The sequence below is a fragment of the Anomaloglossus baeobatrachus genome, unplaced genomic scaffold (genome assembly GCF_048569485.1).
Source record: "Anomaloglossus baeobatrachus isolate aAnoBae1 unplaced genomic scaffold, aAnoBae1.hap1 Scaffold_244, whole genome shotgun sequence".
In the NCBI taxonomy this organism is placed as follows: domain Eukaryota; kingdom Metazoa; phylum Chordata; class Amphibia; order Anura; family Aromobatidae; genus Anomaloglossus; species Anomaloglossus baeobatrachus.
In genome coordinates, this window is record NW_027442061.1 from 249322 (window position 1) to 256508 (window position 7187).

At 53.9% G+C, this 7187-nt stretch overlaps 1 protein-coding gene across 6 annotated transcripts in view; it reads right to left on the reverse strand.

The window, feature by feature from the left end:
• Positions 1-7187, reverse strand: part of MINK1 (misshapen like kinase 1) — a 155423-nt gene that overhangs the window by 61528 nt on the left and 86708 nt on the right. The gene's annotated exons all lie outside the window — the stretch shown is intronic.

The following is a 7187-nucleotide window of genomic DNA, read 5'->3' on the forward strand; positions in this document are numbered from 1 at the left end:
TGCAGCAGACGGGGGTTGTGCAGGGATGGAGTCAGCATGATATAATTGCTGTGGCTTTCTCTGCAGCAGACGGGGGTTGTGCGGGGATGGAGTCAGCATGATATAATGGCTGTGGCTTTCTCTGCAGCAGACGGGGGTTGTGCAGGGATGGAGTCAGCATGATATAATTGCTGTGGCTTTCTCTGCAGCAGACGGGGGTTGTGCGGGGATGGAGTCAGCATGATATAATTGCTGTGGCTTTCTCTGCAGCAGACGGGGGTTGTGCAGGGATGGAGTCAGCATGATATAATTGCTGTGGCTTTCTCTGCAGCAGACGGGGGTTGTGCGGGGATGGGGTCAGCATGATATAATGGCTGTGGCTTTCTCTGCAGCAGACGGGGGTTGTGCAGGGATGGAGTCAGCATGATATAATTGCTGTGGCTTTCTCTGCAGCAGACGGGGGTTGTGCAGGGATGGAGTCAGCATGATATAATGGCTGTGGCTTTCTCTGCAGCAGACGGAGGTTGTGCGGGGATGGAGTCAGCATGATATAATGGCTGTGGCTTTCTCTGCAGCAGACGGGGGTTGTGCGGGGATGGAGTCAGCATGATATAATTGCAGTGGCTTTCTCTGCAGCAGACGGGGGTTGTGCAGGGATGGAGTCAGCATGATATAATGGCTGTGGCTTTCTCTGCAGCAGACGGAGGTTGTGCGGGGATGGAGTCAGCATGATATAATGGCTGTGGCTTTCTCTGCAGCAGACGGGGGTTGTGCGGGGATGGAGTCAGCATGATATAATTGCAGTGGCTTTCTCTGCAGCAGACGGGGGTTGTGCGGGGATGGAGTCAGCATGATATAATTGCTGTGGCTTTCTCTGCAGCAGACGGGGGTTGTGCGGGGATGGAGTCAGCATGATATAATTGCTGTGGCTTTCTCTGCAGCAGACGGGGGTTGTGCGGGGATGGAGTCAGCATGATATAATTGCTGTGGCTTTCCCTGCAGCAGACGGGGGTTGTGCGGGGATGGAGTCAGCATGATATAATTGCTGTGGCTTTCTCTGCAGCAGACGGGGGTTGTGCGGGGATGGAGTCAGCATGATATAATTGCTGTGGCTTTCTCTGCAGCAGACGGGGGTTGTGCAGGGATGGAGTCAGCATGATATAATTGCTGTGGCTTTCTCTGCAGTAGACGGGGGTTGTGCAGGGATGGAGTCAGCATGATATAATTGCTGTGGCTTTCTCTGCAGTAGACGGGGGTTGTGCAGGGATGGAGTCAGCATGATATAATTGCTGTGGCTTTCTCTGCAGCAGACGGGGGTTGTGCAGGGATGGGGTCAGCATGATATAATTGCTGTGGCTTTCCCTGCAGCAGACGGGGGTTGTGCGGGGATGGAGTCAGCATGATATAATTGCTGTGGCTTTCTCTGCAGCAGACGGGGGTTGTGCAGGGATGGAGTCAGCATGATATAATTGCTGTGGCTTTCCCTGCAGCAGACGGGGGTTGTGCAGGGATGGAGTCAGCATGATATAATTGCTGTGGCTTTCTCTGCAGCAGACGGGGGTTGTGCAGGGATGGGGTCAGCATGATATAATTGCTGTGGCTTTCTCTGCAGCAGACGGGGGTTGTGCAGGGATGGAGTCAGCATGATATAATTGCTGTGGCTTTCTCTGCAGCAGACGGGGGTTGTGCAGGGATGGAGTCAGCATGATATAATGGCTGTGGCTTTCTCTGCAGCAGACGGGGGTTGTGCGGGGATGGAGTCAGCATGATATAATTGCTGTGGCTTTCTCTGCAGCAGACGGGGGTTGTGCAGGGATGGAGCCAGCATGATATAATTGCTGTGGCTTTCTCTGCAGCAGACGGGGGTTGTGCGGGGATGGAGTCAGCATGATATAATTGCTGTGGCTTTCTCTGCAGCAGACGGGGGTTGTGCAGGGATGGAGCCAGCATGATATAATTGCTGTGGCTTTCTCTGCAGCAGACGGGGGTTGTGCAGGGATGGAGTCAGCATGATATAATTGCTGTGGCTTTCTCTGCAGCAGACGGGGGTTGTGCAGGGATGGAGTCAGCATGATATAATTGCTGTGGCTTTCTCTGCAGCAGACGGGGGTTGTGCGGGGATGGAGTCAGCATGATATAATAGCTGTGGCTTTCTCTGCAGCAGACGGGGGTTGTGCAGGGATGGAGTCAGCATGATATAATTGCTGTGGCTTTCTCTGCAGCAGACGGGGGTTGTGCAGGGATGGAGTCAGCATGATATAATTGCTGTGGCTTTCTCTGCAGCAGACGGGGGTTGTGCAGGGATGGAGTCAGCATGATATAATTGCTGTGGCTTTCTCTGCAGCAGACGGGGGTTGTGCAGGGATGGAGTCAGCATGATATAATTGCTGTGGCTTTCTCTGCAGCAGACGGGGGTTGTGCAGGGATGGAGTCAGCATGATATAATGGCTGTGGCTTTCCCTGCAGCAGACGGGGGTTGTGCAGGGATGGAGTCAGCATGATATAATTGCTGTGGCTTTCTCTGCAGCAGACGGGGGTTGTGCGGGGATGGGGTCAGCATGATATAATTGCTGTGGCTTTCTCTGCAGCAGACGGGGGTTGTGCGGGGATGGAGTCAGCATGATATAATTGCTGTGGCTTTCTCTGCAGCAGACGGGGGTTGTGCAGGGATGGAGTCAGCATGATATAATTGCTGTGGCTTTCTCTGCAGCAGACGGGGGTTGTGCAGGGATGGAGTCAGCATGATATAATGGCTGTGGCTTTCTCTGCAGCAGACGGGGGTTGTGCAGGGATGGAGTCAGCATGATATAATTGCTGTGGCTTTCTCTGCAGCAGACGGGGGTTGTGCGGGGATGGAGTCAGCATGATATAATTGCTGTGGCTTTCTCTGCAGCAGACGGGGGTTGTGCGGGGATGGAGTCAGCATGATATAATTGCGGTGGCTTTCTCTGCAGCAGACGGGGGTTGGGCAGGGATGGGGTCAGCATGATATAATTGCTGTGGCTTTCTCTGCAGCAGACGGGGGTTGTGCAGGGATGGAGCCAGCATGATATAATTGCTGTGGCTTTCTCTGTAGCAGACGGGGGTTGTGCAGGGATGGAGTCAGCATGATATAATTGCTGTGGCTTTCTCTGCAGCAGACGGGGGTTGTGCAGGGATGGAGTCAGCATGATATAATTGCAGTGGCTTTCTCTGCAGCAGACGGGGGTTGTGCGGGGATGGAGTCAGCATGATATAATTGCTGTGGCTTTCTCTGCAGCAGACGGGGGTTGTGCAGGGATGGAGTCAGCATGATATAATTGCTGTGGCTTTCTCTGCAGCAGACGGGGGTTGTGCGGGGATGGAGTCAGCATGATATAATTGCTGTGGCTTTCTCTGCAGCAGACGGGGGTTGTGCGGGGATGGAGTCAGCATGATATAATTGCTGTGGCTTTCTCTGCAGCAGACGGGGGTTGTGCGGGGATGGAGTCAGCATGATATAATTGCTGTGGCTTTCTCTGCAGCAGACGGGGGTTGTGCAGGGATGGAGTCAGCATGATATAATTGCTGTGGCTTTCTCTGCAGCAGACGGGGGTTGTGCAGGGATGGAGTCAGCATGATATAATTGCTGTGGCTTTCTCTGCAGCAGACGGGGGTTGTGCGGGGATGGAGTCAGCATGATATAATTGCTGTGGCTTTCTCTGCAGCAGACGGGGGTTGTGCGGGGATGGAGCCAGCATGATATAATTGCTGTGGCTTTCTCTGCAGCAGACGGGGGTTGTGCAGGGATGGAGTCAGCATGATATAATTGCTGTGGCTTTCTCTGCAGCAGACGGAGGTTGTGCAGGGATGGAGTCAGCATGATATAATTGCTGTGGCTTTCTCTGCAGCAGACGGGGGTTGTGCAGGGATGGAGCCAGCATGATATAATTGCTGTGGCTTTCCCTGCAGCAGACGGGGGTTGTGCGGGGATGGAGTCAGCATGATATAATTGCTGTGGCTTTCTCTGCAGCAGACGGGGGTTGTGCGGGGATGGAGTCAGCATGATATAATTGCTGTGGCTTTCTCTGCAGCAGACGGGGGTTGTGCAGGGATGGAGTCAGCATGATATAATTGCTGTGGCTTTCTCTGCAGCAGACGGGGGTTGGGCAGGGATGGAGTCAGCATGATATAATTGCTGTGGCTTTCTCTGCAGCAGACGGGGGTTGTGCAGGGATGGAGCCAGCATGATATAATTGCTGTGGCTTTCTCTGCAGCAGACGGGGGTTGTGCAGGGATGGAGTCAGCATGATATAATGGCTGTGGCTTTCTCTGCAGCAGACGGGGGTTGTGCAGGGATGGAGTCAGCATGATATAATTGCTGTGGCTTTCTCTGCAGCAGACGGGGGTTGTGCGGGGATGGAGTCAGCATGATATAATTGCTGTGGCTTTCTCTGCAGCAGACGGGGGTTGTGCAGGGATGGAGCCAGCATGATATAATTGCTGTGGCTTTCCCTGCAGCAGACGGGGGTTGTGCGGGGATGGAGTCAGCATGATATAATGGCTGTGGCTTTCTCTGCAGCAGACGGGGGTTGTGCAGGGATGGAGCCAGCATGATATAATTGCTGTGGCTTTCCCTGCAGCAGACGGGGGTTGTGCGGGGATGGAGTCAGCATGATATAATTGCTGTGGCTTTCTCTGCAGCAGACGGGGGTTGTGCAGGGATGGAGTCAGCATGATATAATGGCTGTGGCTTTCCCTGCAGCAGACGGGGGTTGTGCAGGGATGGAGCCAGCATGATATAATTGCTGTGGCTTTCCCTGCAGCAGACGGGGGTTGTGCGGGGATGGAGTCAGCATGATATAATTGCTGTGGCTTTCTCTGCAGCAGACGGGGGTTGTGCAGGGATGGAGTCAGCATGATATAATGGCTGTGGCTTTCCCTGCAGCAGACGGGGGTTGTGCAGGGATGGAGCCAGCATGATATAATTGCTGTGGCTTTCTCTGCAGCAGACGGGGGTTGTGCAGGGATGGAGTCAGCATGATATAATTGCTGTGGCTTTCTCTGCAGCAGACGGGGGTTGTGCGGGGATGGAGTCAGCATGATATAATTGCTGTGGCTTTCTCTGCAGCAGACGGGGGTTGTGCAGGAATGGAGTCAGCATGATATAATGGCTGTGGCTTTCTCTGCAGCAGACGGGGGTTGTGCGGGGATGGAGTCAGCATGATATAATTGCTGTGGCTTTCTCTGCAGCAGACGGGGGTTGTGCGGGGATGGAGTCAGCATGATATAATGGCTGTGGCTTTCTCTGCAGCAGACGGGGGTTGTGCAGGGATGGAGTCAGCATGATATAATTGCTATGGCTTTCTCTGCAGCAGACGGGGGTTGTGCGGGGATGGAGTCAGCATGATATAATTGCTGTGGCTTTCTCTGCAGCAGACGGGGGTTGTGCGGGGATGGGGTCAGCATGATATAATTGCTGTGGCTTTCTCTGCAGCAGACGGGGGTTGTGCAGGGATGGAGTCAGCATGATATAATTGCTGTGGCTTTCTCTGCAGCAGACGGGGGTTGTGCAGGGATGGAGTCAGCATGATATAATTGCTGTGGCTTTCTCTGCAGCAGACGGGGGTTGTGCAGGGATGGAGTCAGCATGATATAATGACTGTGGCTTTCTCTGCAGCAGACGGGGGTTGTGCAGGGATGGAGTCAGCATGATATAATTGCTGTGGCTTTCTCTGCAGCAGACGGGGGTTGTGCGGGGATGGGGTCAGCATGATATAATTGCTGTGGCTTTCTCTGCAGCAGACGGGGGTTGTGCAGGGATGGAGTCAGCATGATATAATTGCGGTGGCTTTCTCTGCAGCAGACGGGGGTTGTGCGGGGATGGAGTCAGCACGATATAATTGCTGTGGCTTTCTCTGCAGCAGACGGGGGTTGTGCGGGGATGGAGCCAGCATGATATAATTGCTGTGGCTTTCTCTGCAGCAGACGGGGGTTGTGCGGGGATGGAGCCAGCATGATATAATTGCTGTGGCTTTCTCTGCAGCAGACGGGGGTTGTGCAGGGATGGAGTCAGCATGATATAATTGCTGTGGCTTTCTCTGCAGCAGACGGGGGTTGTGCGGGGATGGAGTCAGCATGATATAATTGCGGTGGCTTTCCCTGCAGCAGACGGGGGTTGTGCAGGGATGGAGTCAGCATGATATAATTGCTGTGGCTTTCTCTGCAGCAGACGGGGGTTGTGCGGGGATGGAGCCAGCATGATATAATTGCTGTGGCTTTCTCTGCAGCAGACGGGGGTTGTGCGGGGATGGAGCCAGCATGATATAATTGCTGTGGCTTTCTCTGCAGCAGACGGGGGTTGTGCGGGGATGGAGTCAGCATGATATAATTGCTGTGGCTTTCTCTGCAGCAGACGGGGGTTGTGCAGGGATGGAGTCAGCATGATATAATTGCTGTGGCTTTCCCTGCAGCAGACGGGGGTTGTGCGGGGATGGAGTCAGCATGATATAATTGCTGTGGCTTTCCCTGCAGCAGACGGGGGTTGTGCAGGGATGGAGTCAGCATGATATAATTGCTGTGGCTTTCTCTGCAGCAGACGGGGGTTGTGCAGGGATGGAGTCAGCATGATATAATTGCTGTGGCTTTCTCTGCAGCAGACGGGGGTTGTGCGGGGATGGAGTCAGCATGATATAATTGCTGTGGCTTTCTCTGCAGCAGACGGGGGTTGTGCGGGGATGGAGCCAGCATGATATAATTGCTGTGGCTTTCTCTGCAGCAGACGGGGGTTGTGCAGGGATGGAGTCAGCATGATATAATTGCTGTGGCTTTCTCTGCAGCAGACGGGGGTTGTGCGGGGATGGACTCAGCATGATATAATTGCTGTGGCTTTCTCTGCAGCAGACGGGGGTTGTGCGGGGATGGAGTCAGCATGATATAATTGCTGTGGCTTTCTCTGCAGCAGACGGGGATTGTGCAGGGATGGGGTCAGCATGATATAATTGCTGTGGCTTTCTCTGCAGCAGACGGGGGTTGTGCAGGGATGGAGTCAGCATGATATAATTGCTGTGGCTTTCCCTGCAGCAGACGGGGGTTGTGCGGGGATGGAGTCAGCATGATATAATTGCTGTGGCTTTCCCTGCAGCAGACGGGGGTTGTGCGGGGATGGAGTCAGCATGATATAATTGCTGTGGCTTTCCCTGCAGCAGACGGGGGTTGTGCAGGGATGGAGTCAGCATGGTATAATTGCT